We start from the raw sequence: 20555 nt of genomic DNA on the forward strand, positions 1-20555 counted from the left end.
TTTCAAATCTTGATGATGTCAACTAAAAGTGGTTTATCACTGTCAAATGATAGGAATAATCTAGAATGTGGTTATTTGGTTATGCAATAACAATTGGAGATGGTGAATAAAAAATATGAAGAGGTTATGAATGAGACGGTTGGATTAAGAACTAAAGTAGCAAGCCTTTAAGATGAGCTAGTCCGTAGAGATCTTGAGGGTAGAAGGTTTGTAAGTGTAGGTAGTATTAAGATTAAAATTTTGGTTTTTTAGGACAAAAATGATCCTAAAGCATATTTGAAATATGAGAAGAAAGTATTGTTGATTTTTTATTATCATCATTGATTTGAAGAAAAGAAGTAAAAACTTGTTGTTATTAAGTTTACTTACGATGTTATTATTTGGTAGTATCAAATTATTTTAGACAGAATAAGGAATGAAGAGAGACTTATAAAAAACTTGGGATGAGATAAAAGGAATCATAAGAAAGAGGTTTATTTTAAGACATTATTATTATAAATAATTATTTCAAAGATAGTAAAGTTTGGCCTAAGAGTCTTAGAGTGTAGAGGATTATCATAATAAGATGGAGATTACCATGATCAGAGCTAATATTATAGAGGATACAGAGGCTACAATAACAAGATTTTTGAATGGTTTGAACATAGAGACATGTAATGTGGTTGAATTACAATATTATGTTGAGCTAAAAGTATGGTTCAATGGCTATCAAGATAGAGAGACAATAAAAAAGAAACGAAAGTACACACTAATAAGGTAATTCAAATTTCTTTTTCAACTTGAAGGTTGAATTATAGAGGAGAAAGGGATGCCCTTTCAAAGTCAATTACCCTGGGAAGTAAAATCAAACCACCTAAAGCTTTATATATTATTAAAGAACCAATGAGCTCTTTTAATGGAAGTTTGGTGAGATCATTGGCTTCTTGAATTGCCATTATCTTTGCTTCCCAAGTCTTCGGTTTAAAAATTTTGCTTATAAATTTTGTATTAGTATAAGTAAAACCAAGAAGATTATAGTCATTCTAGTAAACTATTAGTTATGGATTCACTAGGCATCATTTTGAACAATTCATATTGATAACCTAACATAACTTATATTATGATTTAATAAGCCTCTTTATTTAATATCAATATAAGTATAGGATTCAAATTACCTATGTAAGTCAAATTCAAAATTTGTAATAGTATAAATAAAGCTAAATACTATTGTAAATGAGGGTCAACCGTAGATACTCAATTTTAAAATTTGGTCCCGTTTGTTTTGCTGGAAAATAATTTTTTTTTTAGATAGTGAATTATGAGAAAGTGAATTATTTTTCAATGTTTGATAGTGTAATGAAAAATAAGTTGAAAAACATTTTCCAGTGTTTGGTTATGTCATGGAAAATAAGCTGTAAAATAACTTATTAATGTTTTATTTTTTTCAAGTTTATTAAAATAATAAAAAATAAATCTTACAACTTAAAAGGTTGGATGAGAATGAAATTGAAAAAAAAAAATTCATAAATTATCTCAAATAAAATAAATAATAATCAAAATAATAGAGATCAAATCTAAAAAAAAATGAAAGATGAAGAAATTAAAATAATAATAATTAACATTTCATATATTATTTTAAATAAAATAAGTAACAATCAAAAGAATGAGAACCAAATTTGATAGATAAAAAATTTCAATAAAAAAATGATAAAGGAAAAAAATAACAATTATAAAAACGAGGACCAGAGTGAATATAAAAATTAAATTTTAAAAAATGAAATTGAAAAATAAATATTCAAAACAAAATATTATAGCAATCAAAAATTTGAGAACCAAATTTGATATAATTAGCAAATAATATGACATTTCTAATTTTTTTACAATTTCTGAAAATTGTTTTTTCACCTAAATTTTTCTGAAAAACACTTTTCTGGAAACCAAAATAATTTTTTTTTTTTTAACTATAAAGTATTTTTCGTTGATCAACTTTTCTAATAACAATCAAACACAGAAAAATTTAAAACATGATTTCTCGAAAATCAATTTTCAGGAAACTTAGCTAGTCAGTCCTGGGAATGCATGATTCTTGGTGAATTCGGAGGTTTCGTCGAATACTAATACATTAGCAAAGTACTGATGCATTTGCCACTCTACAAGTCTCTTACTGATCGAGTCTTGAGCTGAAACCAGTACTGGTGCATGCGTGAGAAATTTATCTCGCAGCCTCTCTCACTCAAATAATTGAGATTTTGCTACCCAGTAAACAAAGTAAACCCTTGAAAGAAATCTCCATTCACATACCTGGACATGTATAAAAAGCCTCCAGTGAGAAGGAACAGCATTAATATCAAAGAAGCAAACATCCCAGCTCTCTTGATACTCAAACTTGCAGCTCCAAATAGTCCCCCCACTCCCTTTTAATCACAAAGAAATACATTATGTAATTGATACTCATAAATATATATAGATTTTAACCTAAACACACAAAGCATGCAGGTATACACACACACACACACACACACACTGTTTTTAAGACCCTGTTTAGCATTGCAGTTCAATTGCGTTTTGAAAATTTATGAACATCTACCACGTTTCCAAACAGGTCATTACTTGGCTTGTGATGGCTATCAATAGCGTGGCGAACAAGTTCAAGAAGAAGCAAGGGACTGTTCTCTTGAACCCTGCCATGAAGTACACTATGACCATGAAAAATGTTGGATATACATGAGCCACCATGTCACTCAGAGTGCTGCACGCATAGTATGCGCTTAATCTGTACATGTCTGCTTTCCTTTTGTTGTAACCCAATTTTGAACTCACCAAGATTTTCTTGAATGTTATTTTATTTCTATTATTATTTATAAAAATCCAAAAAAAATTAATTTCTTTTTTTAAAAAATAAAAATAAAAAAAATAAAATAAAGGCTGACAATGTAGAGAAAGGAAATCGGGGAATCAAGCTGCAATTTTGGAGGAAGTTCAAGGCCTAATTGTACCTTATTGTGCCTAAGAAATGAAGAAAAAATGCAAATTCAAGGTCAAATTAAATGATTATTGGATGAATTTGCATAAAAATTAAGTTCAATGACATAATTAAATTTTTAATGGGCCAATTTGATTTAATCATGGGCCGAATTAAATTTTAATTATGTTTAAGAATTAATTTGGGTCCAATTGAAGGATTTGATTAAGTGCAAGGACTTAATTATACTTTAAATGGGTCAAATTAATTTTATTTGGGGCTTAATTGGTGAAAAATTAAGTTTGGGAGTTTAATTTGGGCTTAATTGAGAAAATCCGAATTTTAAAAGACCAAATTTAATTTTTACCAAGTTAATTAGGGGGCTAATTGCATTAAATAAAAAGGTTTAGGGTCAATTAGGGCTCAATTGAAAGAGAAAGGACTGAAATGGACTTTGATCAAAAATCATTGTTCATTATCTTCTTTATTTTTTCTGAAAAAGCTGGTCTGGTTGACTACTTTGCAACTGCATTTAATGTACCTAACGTCCACTAAATTTAACAAATCTTATACGAAAATGATCCTCTGCAGTTTTTCTACAACCCCATGTGATCAAGTTGGGCTAAATGACAATATATTAGCACTGGTGGCAGCCTAAAGAGGCCTACTCAATCAGCTTTTGTCTGCAGATTTTATTTTATTTTTTGAAAAAAGTTGGTCTAGTTGATTACTTTGCAGCTGCATTTAATGTACCTAATGTTCACCGAATTTAACAAATCTTATATGAAACTGATCCTCTGCATTTTTTCTATAACCCAATGTGATTAGGTTGGGCTAAATGACAATATATTAACACTGGTGACAGCCTAAAGAGGCCCACTCAATCAGCTTTCGTTTGCAAATTTTCAACTCATGATACCTACTTTGAGCCAATGGTTGGGATCCTTCCCAACTGAATCAAAGGCTGAAATTTTTCCTCAATGTAGACAAGATTGCCCTCTTCCACCGCCTATAAATAGAGGTGGATTTCATGGCTTGAGGGAAGAGAAAATCGGGTCCAAAGTCAGCCAAAAAACCAGTTTTTCTTTCGGTTTCTGCACATTTCTTCTTTCTTTCTCTCTCCACCGTGGCCTTCAGCCACCACCACCCTCATCACCGGTCTTCCCACTATCATCTACACCACAGGCAGCCAACAAAACCACCAGCCGACCACCAAGAGCCACCGTCGGTTTCTCTCTCCTCGCTACAGCCCCTCCCACGTGTTTTTTTTTTCTTCTTTCTTCCTCTGCCACAGGAAATCGACGCCATCAACATCTCTTCCTTCAGCTCCACCGTTGCAACCACCGGCAGCACATCTTCCTCAGGCAGAATAGTGACGGTAGCCACGACCCTTCAGCCAGGTAAGCCACCCTTCTTCTTCTTCTTTTTCTTCTTCTTCTCCCCTTCCCCTTCTTCTTCCTTCCTTACTGTTCCTGCGTGAACAGTAGGTGTGAATTATAATTCACATCCTACTGTTCATGCAGGACCGTGAATTATATATATGTGTGTGTGTGTGTGTGTGTGTGTGTGTGTTTATTATAATTTTTTTTTAAAAAATAAAAAAATAAAAAAATAAAAAAAATAATAAACCCCAAAATCATTTTTTTTAAAAAAAAATGACTCTCTTACGAACGTTGTTTGTCGACACATCAATATTTTTAGACGAGTTTCCTATTTTTAGGAACTGATGTCATTTTTTTAACGCATCTCCTATAAACGATGTTTATCGACATGTCTCTTTTTATAGAAAAGGACCGATGTCAAATAAAAAAGTTTAAATACCAAACAAATATGGATTATGTCCATAAATTTTGTTTTTTTTTTTTTTGTAACTCAGATGCAATTTTCCTTTTTAGGGTTGAACATCGATATTTTAGACAAGTCTTCTATTTTTAGGGACTGATGTCATTTTTTTAACGCGTCTCCTATTTTTAGGGACCGACGTTAACTATTTAAAAAAACAAAATTGCAAATAAGCTCGAAATATAATTTAGACAAGTCTTCTATTTTTAGGGACTGATGTCATTTTTTTAACGCGTCTCCTATTTTTAGGGACCGACGTTAACTATTTAAAAAAATGAAATTGCAAATAAGCTCAAAATATAATAGCATTTAAATCAAATAAAAAACACACAAGTAAGGGTAACCTTTCTTTTGAAAGGATGTTTTAAGGGTGGTGTCTACCTTCCCTTAATCATAACTAACCAAGTACCCGAATCTCTGGAACCAGTGTTTAATTTAGGATTTCTAGTTCCCTCAAATTACTAGATGGCGACTCCAATAAAATTTTCATTTCCCCAATAAAAATAAAAAATCTTTTTGTTAAATAAACAAAAATGATATGGAGCCGTCGCCCGACGTCGTGTATCGACAAAATGGCGACTCCACTGGGGACAAGGTTGAACCAACTGCTTGTGTGTGCTTTTCATTTTTTTTATTGCTATTTATTTTTTGAGTATTTATTTTATTTGCACTATTTATTTTATGCAATATCAATTGTAAATCATTTCATTTTTTAATTACACATGCATGCATGTTATTTATTTGTGTATTCACACACTTCACAATGAACCCATAAAAGCTCTGGACCCGAGCTCATCCTTTTTAAGATTAGAAAAAAAAGATTCAGGTGGCAAGTGTGACTTATGTCCACTGATGCTCATATGGACTTTCGCTTGGATTGTAACTCATCCTATGTAACGGGTATTGTGGAATTTTCTTCCCATACTCATGTTGCATAAGGTTAAGAGGCCGACTACCCCATGGGTAATTCGGGCAATCTAAGAGCCAAAAAAAAAATATCTTTAGGGATAGACTAAACTAAGCCACATCTTATGAGCTAGATCCTATCAATTAAGGATATACCTTTTAGGACACAAACAAATGTCAATGCATTAACATACATGTTCATATACATTTCATATTCTCATTAAATCTCCACCGATCCTTATAGGAAGTGTGAGATGGAAAGACCCATTGCTATTGAGGAATTTTTTGACTAGATCAGAATTGAACCAACATGATGAAGGGGATTGCCATCAGAATATGACATCAAATTTCTCCCCTAAATCGGTTTAAGTCCCTATAGGTTTGGAGTCCTTAGTGAGAACTTTCTTAAGAAAATCTGATCTGATTTGTTCCTCGTCATAAGTTAAGGGAAATTTGAAACAAAATAACAATCATGTATACACCATATGACATTTTGCATCCATTTATGCATTTCATTTAGTTTACTTGCATTCATTCAGGTTAAAATATAGATCCCCCAAAAGGCCGTAAAATTCATTACACTCGACAACGAAGGAAGATAATGGAGAACGAAGAAAGGGCACACCTAGAGGCTCAATATCAAAGAGAGTTGGAGAACATGAAAAATGATATAACACGACTTACAAGTCTACTCGAGCAAGCCCTAGTATCCAAGTCTGGGGAAGGTACCTCTACTCAACCGGCAGTTGCAACTCCATCTATATCTATGCCAGCAACTCCTGTTGTATTCACGTCTCAAAATTTAGGGGCTAATCCCTCATGATAAGGAATGTGTCGGTCCCTTATATTAAAGCAGAAGATTGCAAAGATGGAAATCTCTATGCCTTCGAGGTTGTGAACACTGAATGGGTACCAGAGAATACGGTGTTAAGAAGACCAATGATTTCTGATACTGCCCGAATGATAGCTAAGTGCTTTTTGAAACATGGGCTACCATTCTAGAATGATCCAATTGCTGGAAATCTCAAGAGAGTCAACATAATGAAAATTAAGGCTGTTGATCAAAGGTTTGAGCTTGGCTTTAAGCCTAAGAAAGATGATTACTAGAGAGCTGCTAGGATTAAGCGATAAAGAAGGTTGGCCAGAATGGAAGGAAGGAAGCCAGAAGAAGAAGACATTGTAATCCCACTTATCCATGTTTCTTTCCCAAAGTCAGCATATGTGATGAAACCTGAAAACATGATGGAAGTCTTAGGGCAGAAACTTGCTTTCATGGATATCAACAATGTAGAGGAAGGTGAAGGAAAAGGCTGGAATTCTGATGACGAGCCAAAAATAGCAAAAGAAGATGAACTATTACCTCAGTTAACTGTACACTCTCTAGAGGAGGCTCCAACCAACACCTTTGTGCAAAAGCTTGCTGTTGACGAAGTATTCCATAATTGGGAGATTGAAGAAGCCCCAGTTGTTTTCAAGAAGTAATGAATAAGCGTCTGCTTATATTTGCTCTTATGTACTTTGTGTGCTTTGCTTTGTAGTTTGCTTTGTATTTTTGTACCTAGTTGGAAATCTTGGTTCAAGATGTCAACATAAGGTCTTTTCATAATTATTGAGTCAACTTTTAAAATATTATTGAGATCTTGCATTTTCTTCAACAATTGTTTTTTTTTGCTACAAGATACGCATTTACACAAAACACCTTCCGCTTTCAGGAATTCTGAAAGTGAATCCTCCATAAATCCACAAACATATTGCATTGAAAATGAATGGCCAAACTTTGATAAGGATGTGATTGCAATGGACGAAGAGGAATGGAATGAAGATTATATGAAAGAGTTTACTAGACAGGTAGAACAGTCTGAACATGCTTGGAAACCTGCAAAAGAAGAATTAGAGGTGATAAATGTAGGCACCGAGCAAGATAAAAGAGAGTTAAAGATCGGAACTTTGATTACTACAGAAGAAAGATGTTGTTTAACCTCACTACTACGAGAGTATGTGGATGTGTTTGCCTGGTCTTATTGTAGTACACAGATTGCCTTTGATAGAAGGATGTAAACCTGTCAAGCAGAAATTGAGAAGAACTCGCCCGGATATTCTACTCAAGGTCAAGGCCGAGATAAAGAAGCAGTGGGATGCTGGTTTTCTAGAAGTCATTAAATACCCTCAATGGGTATCGAACATAGTGGTAGTACCAAAAAAGGATGACAAAATCAGAGTATGTGTGGACTTTAGGGATCTAAACAAAGCTAGTCCAAAGGATAATTTCCCTTTGCCTCATATAGACTTCTTGGTAGACAATGCTGCTAGAAGCTCAACTTATTCCTTCATGGACGGATTCTCCGGGTATAACCAGATTAAAATGGCTGAAGAAGATAAAGAGAAGACCACTTTTGTCACACCATGAGGAACATTTTGCTATAAAGTGATGCCATTCGGGTTAAAGAATGCTGAAGCCACATATCAAAGGGCAATGGTGACACTTTTTCATGATATGATACACAAAGAGATTGAAGTGTATGTGGATGACATGATTGCCAAGTCTACAAATGAAGAAGATCACGTTCAGATTCTAAGAAAATTATTTGATAGACTGAGGAAGTATCAATTGAAATTGAATCCTGCAAAATGCTCATTTAGGGTGAAGTCTGGAAAGTTGCTAGGGTTTGTGATAAGCAACAAAGGAATAGAGGTCGATCCTGATAAAGTGAAAGCAATTCAGGCAATGACAGCTCCTAAAACTGAAAAAGAAGTAAGAGGTTTCTTGGGACGGTTGAATTACATTGCACGATTCATATCTCAGTTAACAGCAACATGTGAGCCAATTTTCCGACTGCTTCGGAAAAAGAATCCTGGTACTTGGGACAAAGATTGTCAAGAAGCTTTTGATAAAATAAAGCAATACTTACAGAATCCACCTTTGTTAGTGCAACCTATGCCTGGAAGACCTTTGATCTTATATTTGACAGTAACTAAGGAAGTAATGGGTTGTGTGTTGGGACAACATGATGAGTCTGGAAGAAAGGAGCAAGCTATCTATTATCTGAGTAAGAAGTTTACCGATTGTGAATCCAGATATACTATGATTGAGAAGCTATGTTGTGCTCTTGTATGGAGCACGAAGCGTTTTCGACAATATATGTTGTATTATACCACCTGGTTGATCTCAAAAATGGATCCTCTTAAATACATCTTTGAGAAACCTTACTTATCAAGCCGAATAGCAAGGTGGCAAGTAATGTTGGCCGAGTATGACATTGTATACAAGACAAGAAAATCTGTAAAAGGAAGTGTAATTGCTGATCATTTGGCAGATAATGCTATCAAAGATTATGAGCCTTTGAAATTTGACTTCCCGGATAAGGATGTGTTGATAATAGAAGAAGACAAAGAGAAGAATGATTGGTGGATTATGTATTTTGATGGGGCAGTGAATGTATCTGGCAATGGAGCGGGGGCTGTGATAATCTCACCTGACCAGAAGCAATATCCCATCTCAATCAAACTACAATTTGAATGTACCAACAATACTGCTGAATATGAGGCTTGTATCCTTGGGTTGGAAGCTGCTTTAGAGATGAAAATAAAGAAGCTTGATGTCTATGGGGATTCAATGTTAATAATCTGTCAAGTGAAAGGTGAATGGCAGACCAAAGAAGAAAAATTGATCTCATATCAACAATATCTCTTAAAACTGACTGAGGGCTTTGATGAGATAGATTTTACCCATATGGGAAGAGACAAAAACCAGTTTGCTGATGCTTTGGCAACCTTAGCTTCTATGGCCAAAATTGATTACGGAATCAGGGTACAACCAATCCACATTGAGATTAAAAATTTTCCAGCTCATTGTTGTTCAGTCGAAGGAGAAATAGATGGGAACCCATGGTTTTATGACATCAAGCGGTTTATCCAATATCAAGAATATCCCTTGGGGGCATCTAAAACAGATATGAAGACCTTGAGAAGGTTAGCCATGAAATTTTACCTAGATGGAGAAATTCTATATAAAGATCATTCAATGGAACTTTACTAAGATGTCCAGACGAAATCGAAGCTAAGGTAGCATTGCAAGAAATTCATGAAGGAATCTGTGCAACTCATGCAAGTGGGCACATGATGGCTAGACAAATGCAACGATCTGGGTACTTCTGGATGACTATGGAGAAAGATTGCATCGATTATGTCAGAAAATACCATAAATGTCAAGTGTACAGTGATAAGATAAATGCACCTCCAGCTCCTCTGTTTAATATGACATCACCATGGCCGTTTGCAATGTGAGGAATAGATGTGATTGGTCCAATCAACCCAAAGGCCATCAATAGGCATCAATTTATCTTAGTAGCCATTGATTACTTCACAAAGTGGGTGGAGGCCAGCTCTTATGCTCATGTAACTCAAAAAGTGGTCAAGTGCTTCATTGAGAAAGATTTGATATGTCGGTACGGTTCACCTGAGAAGATAGTGACCGACAACGCTCAAAATTTTAATGGGAAAATAATCACAGAATTATGTGTGAAGTGGAAAATTAAACATTCAAACTCGTCTCCTTACAAACCAAAGATGAATGGTGCTGTTGAAGCTGCAAACAAGAATATCAAGAAGATTATCCAGAAGATGGTAGTCACTTACAAGGATTGGCATGAGATGCTTCCCTTTACTCTGCATGCATATCGTACAACAGTAAGGACATCCACTGGAGCTACACCTTATTCATTAGTATTTGGGATGGAAGCGGTGATGCCTTTAGAAGTGGAAATTCCCTCTTTGAGAGTACTAATATAATCTGAACTAGAAGAAGCTGAATGGGCTAAAGTGAGATATGAACAGCTGAACATGATAAGTGAGAAGAGGTTGGCTGCAATTTGCCATCACCAGCTGTACCAAAGAAGGATGGCCAAAGCATATGACCGGAAAGTTCGACCTAGAGAATTCAAAGAAGGGGATCTTGTACTACGAAAAATCTTGCCATTACCAAGTGAAGACCGAAGCAAGTGGGCACCAAACTATGAAGGCCCATATGTAGTGAAGAAAGCATTCTCCGGAGGAGCTCTGTTATTAACTAGGATGGATGGAGATGATTTACCTAGGCCTGTGAACTCTGATTCTGTGAAAAAGTATTATGTATGATGTGTTTCATCCAATCAAATCAATGAAGCTTTGGCCAGGAAATTCTCTTTGCATATACCTCACCAAAAAAACCCATGCATGATCTCAATGACTCAATAATTTGATCTTCTTTTTTACAGGAGAATCCATTCTTTTTAAATGAGGTTTTAAAAGAACTGATTTTGTTTGTGATTTTAATGAAATAAATCAATGTTTTGTTTGGAATAATGTTCAGAGCAATTCCCTTGAAAGAGATGACCAAACAAGTAAAAAAAAAAACATGCAATTGGAACAACTATCACTCAAATTATGTCTTGGATCCACATTTTATCAGCATGAATAATGATTGGTAGTACGTTAGTTTGTCATGGACTCCAAAACATGGTATCTTACAAATCCAAAGCATTACGTTGGATGTAGGCAAAGTTTATTGGTTTTAACTGATCTCACTTGAAATGAGGAAAGGCCATCTTTGATATTCCTTTCACTTTCTTTAAAATTATCCTTTGCAGTCCCAATTTGAGCCGAGTCTATTTAAAGTTTTTTTTTTCTTTCACAAGAACCTTCACTAAGATCACACCCTACACTAGGGGGCAAAAAGAGAAATATAATTAAGAAAATTGTCTTGAAGGCATGTGAGCTTACAAAGAAAGTCTGACAACAAAGAATTCAATAAAACTCCAAACAATTGAGAGAATTCCTAACAAATATGGGAATAACAAAAAACAGAAGTTCCTCATTTGAAATATTCATCATCATTTTTGTTGTCAAGGTAGCAAAAGAAAATGCCAAGACAAGATAATAGTGATCTATAGTTTATAAGCCCTTAAACACTTTTTTGAGCTTATGGAATACTCTTTCTTTTATAGCTTTGAGCCATAAAATACATTACGTGCCTTTGAAGTCCTTTCTAATCAAGTAAGCAACCTGGATCAATAAACGACGTTCTCAAAATATAAGAGACTTTTCCATAAAGAGTCATGGTGTAACAAATAATTACTCATTATTATTCATGCTGTTAAAAAGAGTGTTTCTAAAGATAAAAGGCAAATTGCTTCTTTTGTCTCAAAATACCTTCAAGCAATCGCTTGAACACTTTGAAAACCAAAGCAGAAGGTCATCTCATCACTTACCTTCATCTGAGATTACTTTTACTAAGAGATTTGATATAAAGCCCCAGAGTTGCCTGAACATTGTTATAAACAGACATTGAGAGTTTCAGTTTTCGAGAACAAAACAGATCTTTTGAAAAATCATTTTGGAAAAAAGGTTTTCTTTGTAAGAAAAATGAATATACAGCACACTACGAGGCACCATTAGAAAATCAGAGATTCTAATGACAACAAGAGCAAAGGAGGAAATGAATTGAGGCAGTTAATTCTCTGAGGGGGCAGAGAAGCAGTTACTAGATCCTTAATGGCACAAAGAAATTTGCTTCCCTAGTGGAAAATACACATGATAAAACTGTGGACTTCTTCCAGCATGAGGGCTGAAATAGTATGATTTACAGTGTCCATGAAAGGAGATTGTTGACACTCACAATATGATCAGTTAGACAACAAGATAACTGATACATCTTCAGTAAGAGGAATAAAGATGAAATCCCAGGTGAAGCGGGATAATCCTCTTACATTGACCATATGAATTGGTTAAATAATCTTCAATAATGGGAATGTTGCCTATAGAACAATGTCGAGCCAGGGAGAAGTTAATTCTCTCAGTGAAGTTACCAATAGAGAAAAGTGCAGTGACTGTTGGGAAACTTAAACAAAGCGTACCTTAGAAGAATGAACAACAAGGGTCGGCTTGAGTAGACTTGAAGTACGCGTAAATCAAAAGAGCTCACTCAAAGTCAAGACCCTCAAACACAATGAATAGGGATCTATATTTCAAAAACAGGTAAGATGCATTGCATATCATCTCACTTCACAAGCATCACATATTTTGTTTTGCAGATATCTCACACAATGAGACTCGGATGAAATGAAGTTCTTATAAATCATATCAAATATGGCAATTCCATAAAAGCAAAATTCATGAATAGAGACGAGAAAGATGGATTTTTATTCATGGCCAAACGGTTTACAAGTACGAACGTTAAACACTGCGAGGACAAGTAGGGATATTTTCATTTCGATGATGATCCATCATTACTCGAAATTCCTCAAACTGGTTAACTATGCGCTCCATTTGTTCCTCAAACTCGAGGTGTCGTGTTTTAACATAGTCCCTCCAAAAGTCAACACGTGCGTTGAGCTCTTCGTTTCTCCTCTCCAAGTCGTTTCTATGATGTCTCTCATCACGGAGTCTTTTCCTTAAATTCTCAATCTGACGATGGAGCTCAGAAATTTGAGTATTCAACTCAAGTCTTTTGGCATGAAGACGCTCCGCAAGGTTCACCAAAGACGAAATAGCTCGGATACTGAGAGCAAGTGACTAATTCACTACTTCAATATCAGTCCTGGCTGCCAGCATTATTTCATCACGAGGAAGGATCATGTCTCTAGCCACGGCTACAGCAGTATCTTCGTTGTCCATTACAGTATCCTCTATTGTAACTGGACGACCATTCACTTCAAAAGTAGTACGCCAAACTACAGGCTCTGCCTCAGGAACAAGGTTTGCACTAGCATTGGAAGAAGAGGAAGACATGATTAAAACTTCAAAAGTTGAAAACTTTAAGAGTATTGAAAATGTGAGAAGTTGATGATGTCTTTTGCAAAATACTACGTGATTTATAGGGAATTTGCTCTTGCCATCATTTTGAATAGAAGCTCAGATCTCAGCTGTACATATAAGACTTTCTTGAGCGTCGTCTTTGAGATTGATTTGCAAATCAGATCTCAACTGTACATATAAGACTTTCTTGAGCGTCGTCTTTAAGATTAATTTGCAAATCAGATCTCAGCTATACATATAAGACTTTCGTGAGAAGCTTACATCATCTTTGAGATCGATTTACAAATCAAATCTCAACCATACAGGTATGACTTCCTTTAGAAGTTTTCATCAACCCTGAAGCTCATTATCGGGTAGGTCGCCTTGAACAATTAGACCACTTACGAGTTTCCTCGCATTTTATCAATCGGGCAGGTCGCCTGGAACAATTAGACCACTTGCGAGTCCTTCGCATTTTATCAATCGGACAGGTCGCCTTGAACAATTAGACCACTTGCGAGTTTCCTCGCATTTTATCAATCGGGCAGGTCGCCTGGAACAATTAGACCACTTGCGAGTCTCCTCGCATTTTATCATCGGGCAGGTCGCCTTGAACAATTAGACCACTTGCGAGTTCTTCATGTTTTATCAATCGGGCAGGTCGCCTGGAACAATTAGACCACTTGCGAGTTTCCTCGCCTTTTATCAATCGGGTAGGTCGCTTGGAACAATTAGACCACTTGCGAGTTTCCTCGCATTTTATCATCGGGCAGGTCGCCTGGAACAATTAGACCACTTGCGAGTCTCCTCGCATTTTATCATCGGGCAGGTCGCCTGGAACAATTAGACCACTTGCGAATTTCTTCGCATTTTACTTGCGACAGGTCGCCTGGAACAATTAGACCACTTGCGAGTTTCCTCGCATTTTACTATTGGGCAGGTCGCCTGGAACAATGAAACCACTTGCGAGTTTCCTCGCATTTTATCATCGTGGTAGTAAAAACAAAAAAAAAAAAAGTTGAAATCACTCTCATGTATTTCACAGACAGGTCAGTTCACAAAACCATTGTTGAAATCACTTTCATGTATTTCACTAAACCATTGTTGAAAACACTTTCATGTTTTTCACTTGGGCAGGTCGCCTAGAAGAATAGACCAACTGAAAATCTGTATATTTTTTTTAATACCACCATTATTTTTTTTCTTTACAAAACTTACTATGCAAAGTCAAAAGAAAATGAATTTTCCAATGCCTTTGCATCGTAAGCATTGTAAAGAGGGGGCAACTGTTGTAACCCAATTTTGGACTCACAAGATTTTCTTGAATGTTATTTTATTTCTATTATTATTTATAAAAATCCAAAAAAAATCAATTTCTTTTTCAAAAAATAAAAATAAAAAAATAAAATAAAGGCTGACAATGTGGAGAAAGGAAATCGGGGAATCAAGCTGCAATTTTGGAGGAAGTTCAAGGCCTAATTGTACCTTATTGTGCCTAAGAAATGAAGAAAAAATGCAAATTCAAGGTCAAATTAAATGATTATTGGATGAATTTGCATAAAAATTAAGTTCAATGACATAATTAAATTTTTAATGGGCCAATTTGATTTAATCATGGGCCGAATTAAATTTTAATTATGTTTAAGAATTAATTTGGGTCCAATTGAAGGATTTGATTAAGTGCAAGGACTTAATTATACTTTAAATGGGTCAAATTAATTTTATTTGAGGTTTAATTGGTGAAAAATTAAGTTTGGGAGTTTAATTTGGGCTTAATTGAGAAAATCCGAATTTTAAAAGACCAAATTTAATTTTTACCAAGTTAATTAGGGGGCTAATTGCATTAAATAAAAAGGTTTAGGGTCAATTAGGGCTCAATTGAAAGAGAAAGGACTGAAATGGACTTTGATCAAAAATCACTGTTCATTATCTTCTTTATTTTTTCTGAAAAAGCTGGTCTGGTTGACTACTTTGCAACTGCATTTAATGTACCTAACGTCCACTAAATTTAACAAATCTTATACGAAAATGATCCTCTGCAGTTTTTCTACAACCCCATGTGATCAAGTTGGGCTAAATGACAATATATTAGCACTGGTGACAGCCTAAAGAGGCCTACTCAATCAGCTTTTGTCTACATATTTTATTTTATTTTTTGAAAAAAGCTGGTCTAGTTGACTACTTTGCAGCTGCATTTAATGTACCTAATATCCACCGAATTTAACAAATCTTATATGAAACTGATCCTCTGCATTTTTTCTACAACCCCATGTGATTAGGTTGGGCTAAATGACAATATATTAGCACTGGTGACAGCCTAAAAAGGCCTACTCAATCAGCTTTTGTCTGCAAATTTTCAACTCATGATACCTACTTTGAGCCAATGGTTGGGATCCTTCCCAACTGAATCAAAGGCTGAAATTTTTCCTCAATATAGACAAGATTGCCCTCTTCCACCGCCTATAAATAGAGGTGGATTTAATGGCCTGAGGGAAGAGAAAATCGAGTCCAAAGTCAGCCAAAAAACCAGTTTTTTTCTGGTTTTTGCACATTTATTCTTTCTTTCTCTCTCCACCGTGGCCTTCAGCCACCACCACCCTCATCACCGGTCTTCCCACCATCATCTACACCACAGGCAGCCAACAAAACCACCAGCCGACCACCAAGAGCCACCGTTGGTTTCTCTCTCCTCGCTACAGCCCCTCCCGCGTGTTTTTTTTTTCTTCTTCTTCTTTCTTCCTCTGCCACAGGAAACCGACGCCATCAACATCTCTTCCTTCAGCTCCACCGTTGCAACCACCGGCAGCACATCTTCCTCAGCCAGAATAGTGACGGTAGCCACAACCCTTCAGCCAGGTAAGCCACCCTTCTTCTTCTTCTCCCTTTCCCCTTCTTCTTCCTTCCCTACTGTTCATGCAGGACGTGAATTATATATATATATATATATATATATATGTGTGTGTGTGTGTGTGTGTGTGTATTATAATTTTTTAAAAAAAATAAAAAAAATAAAAAATAATAAACCCCAAAATCATTTTTTTAAAAAAATGTGACTCTCTTACGAACGTTGTTTGTCGACACGTCAATATTTTAGATGAGTTTCCTATTTTTAGGAACTGATGTCATTTTTTTAACGCATCTCCTATAAACGATGTTTATCGACATGTCTCTTTTTATAGAAAAGGACCGATGTCAAATAAAAAAGTTTAAATACCAAACAAATATGGATTATGTCCATAAATTTTGTTTTTTTTTTTTGTAACTCAGATGCAATTCTCCTTTTTAGGGTTGAACGTCGATATTTTAGACAAGTCTTCTATTTTTAGGGACTGATGTCATTTTTTTAACGCGTCTTCTATTTTTAGCGACTGACGTTAACTATTTAAAAAAAGGAAATTGCAAATAAGCTCGAAATATAATTTTAGACAAGTCTTCTATTTTTAGGGACTGATGTCATTTTTTTAACGCGTCTCCTATTTTTAGGGACCGACGTTAACTATTTAAAAAAACGAAATTGCAAATATGCTCAAAATATAATAGCATTTAAATCAAATAAAAAACACACAAGTAAGGGTAACCTTTCTTTTGAAAGGATGTTTTAAGGGTGGTGTCTACCTTCCCTTAATCATAACTAACCCAGTACCTGAATCTCTGGAACCAGTGTTTAATTTGGGATTTCTAGTTCCCTCAAATTACTAGATGGCGACTCCAATAAAATATTCATTTCCCCAATAAAAATAAAAAATCTTTTTGTTAAATAAACAAAAATGATATGGAGCCGTCGCCCGACGTCATGTATCGACACCTTTCTTTCACCAAATAGATCTTCTCGAATGGAAAGACGTATACTGCTCCAAGTATCGATGATGATGTCCAGAAAATGCAGATGTAGAACATTAAACCGACCTGTATAACAGCCCATTCCAGATATAAAGGACTAAAGTAGCTTAAATATTTAAAGTTGATTCCACTTGTAGATTCATAAAATGTGTCATGGAAATTAACCTGGTTCCTTAATTGAGCCTCAGTTCCAGTTTTTTATTTCCACCATAGAAGGCCTAATAAGACTGCTACTGCTAGCGCTTGGATGAATCTCAGCTTATCAAAATAATCTCTACACCTCTCTCTAAATGTTTTCCTGTACATTAATATGATGAGCTGCTCCCGCCTAGTAAGTGGCCAATCCTTTTTAACTTGAATCGCCAGTTGAAGAAGCTCAGGTACCTTTTTACTTCGGTGATTCTCTTCCTTTTGGCTCCAGCTGAGTTTTGAATTTTACTTGAAGGTACTAAATACAATAAATACAGAAGAAACCAATCTTAAGAAGCACATGTGTAGGGAAAAAGGGTCATAGAGAGAGAGAAATTAAGAGTTTATTATATTGATCACTGCCTTTTCAGAATCAAGGACCCCGTTTGGTGCTGATAGATCTTCAGGCACGCTTATGTCATTCACTCCGGTTGCTAAATCCAGCAAGAACTCCGCTGGATTCATGGCTATCTCAGGAATGAATCGCAAATCCGAAAAACATTCCATAGATTCTCTAGCCTTCCCATAGTACAAAGGGTAGCCTTCTGATATCAGCAGAAGCTTATCAAACATGTGGAACATTCTGCTCGAAGGCTGGTGGATTGTAGTAATTATTGTCCTTCCTGCCTGTAGACCATCAAGCATATTCTTATCAGGACGTTTTCAAATAGCTTGAGGAGTTTAATCAATTTGAAAAATAATACAACCCTTCTACTTTGATACCTTAGCTAGTCCTTGAAGGATTTGAAGGAGTCTATTGGCTGATGTGGAATCAAGGCCTGAAGTTGGTTCATCAAGTAACAGTAATGAAGGGTCGACAAGAATTTCATAACCTTTCCTTTTCTTTCTCCTCCGAATATTTCTTTTTTAAAATACTCCAACTGGTTAAGTCCTGAATTTACTTTTTAAAAATTACCAGTTTAAATCCCATAAATTTCAGAATTATTGAAAGCTTATATGATCATTAATTTTAAAATCCATGGAATTAGTCAAAATACACGCAAACTCGTCCAAACATCCATGTTAATAAATAATAATAAAATAAAAAAAACAAAGCCCCTCCAATTTTCGTGTGCCACCATCTGTGATCATGCAATAATCTTCTTACGAAGTTATAACTCGAGCAAAGAACTACCTACTGTCCTTGTTCAGTAAAGTTGCACACGTTACCTCTCAAGGCCTAGCTCCTTTATAATCATCTCAACTCCGGGTACCTCTGTCGCCGGATAATGTTTCCTGGAAGTCTTAAAAATGCAGCGACTAAAGTTTCATCCACTGTGAGTTGCGGGAGGAGCACATCATCTTGTGTCACAAGTCCAATCCTATGCACAAAAAATTCATTTAAAGGCATAACAATGACACAGAATAATGATTTTTAAGTAGTAGGCAGCCATTAATGAACGAGACACGAGCTTTCTTTAAAGTTTGCTAACCTTCTCTTAATAGCTGCATTATAAGGGATATCATCATCCGTTATTCTTCCTTTAACATCTTAACTCAATCTTCCTCCTATTATCTTCAACAAGCTTGTTTTACCACTACCAGAAGGACCCATCTAAGCAAGGATTTCACCAGGGCAGACACTTCCGCCGTGAGGCTATACCTTTGAAACCACTGCCTTCACTGGGTTGGCGGAGGAAGCTTTTCAATTCCTCACCTTGCACTCCACATATTCAAACTGCATTGCATAGATATAGCACAAGCATGATCCAATTTACAGTTATCTTGGCATATTTACCCGCACTTGAAATGATTGGTAAAAAAATCTCAATCTATTTTAGCCTTCAAGATGACGATAAACGAATAAGAGAAAGAAAAGATTGGCTGTTAATTACCTTCAGAAATATTGGAAGAGGGCCATCTTTATTCATATTCAAGCTATCTTCCTCAATATCAATCTCAGAATACCTATTTCTAAGGTAGGCTTGAGACATGAAGTCCATGCTGTGGCCACAGCCATTAATTGCTCCCTGCAAATTGCGTTGGCCCCATTATGGTTGGAGGGGACAGTGACATGCCCTCAATCTCTTCCTTTCTTTTAGTTTCCATACCCGTAGTTAGATGCTATACAGAAACTAGAATCACTATATCTATCTATTTCTAATAGCTGCTGAATCAAATCTGCCATGTTTAAGTGAATCAACTGCGATAAACCAAAAGCTTGCCTATCTATTTTGAGGAAAGGTTTCGTTTGGTAAAGTCATTATTAAAAAAACCATCTCAACCAATAACTTAAATTGTTAGGCGATGTTTTAGAATATGATTTTATATTATTTTTAACACACCTCCTCAAGTAAACGGGCATATTACCTTATGTTTAATTTTTATTAAATAAATAAAAATAATATGATTCAAACTTAAGACCACTTGACCATTAAAACTTTGATTTTATTATATCAGAGAATTATTTTAATCTAATATATTTAACTATTAAATAAAATTTCAGAATATAATTTATATTATATTTTCTAACAGTTATGAAGACAAGAAAGTAAGGAATTACTAATTTACAAGTTCTTATATGGCTTTGCAACCATTTTGCCTACCTCTCTTCATCTCTTTGTTCTCCGTAATTTTTGTCTTTATATTAATCGTTTTCAAGAACATGTAACAATGTTTTTAGAAATATATATGATGTTTGTAAATTTTGGACCATCATAGGAACGTAGCTAGCTAGACCAAGAAATTTGAGCGATGCATCACTAGTTACTATTTATTTATTTATTAGTTGTGGACCACAAGTTGCATGGCACTGATTCAATAATTGCAAAAATATAATTGGATATTTTAAGTACCCAATGAAAAAAACAATTTCTTCTGTACATTTCAATTTTTAAACACTCAAATTCATACCTTTCAACTTCATATTTATTGTTCATGATATATAAAAACTCAAATCTAGCGTGGATTACAATTTGATCACAATTTCGATCTTCAAGGCAACTCCCATCCATATATCATGAGATGAGCCTTCAAGACTGTCCTCGTCAAATCTACATTGATAGTGTATCTGACAAAGCGCAAGTTACTCTGGTTATAAAAATAATCTAACAAGTTTATGATGGTT

General features: G+C 35.2%; 1 pseudogene; it reads right to left on the minus strand.

Moving 5' to 3' along the window:
• Positions 1-2231: 2231 nt before the first annotated feature.
• On the minus strand, positions 2232-19537 carry LOC118035388 (ABC transporter G family member 26-like; annotated as a pseudogene).
• Between the last annotated feature and the right edge of the window lie 1018 nt (positions 19538-20555).

This window comes from Populus alba, chromosome 11, assembly GCF_005239225.2.
Source record: "Populus alba chromosome 11, ASM523922v2, whole genome shotgun sequence".
In the NCBI taxonomy this organism is placed as follows: Eukaryota; Viridiplantae; Streptophyta; class Magnoliopsida; order Malpighiales; family Salicaceae; genus Populus; species Populus alba.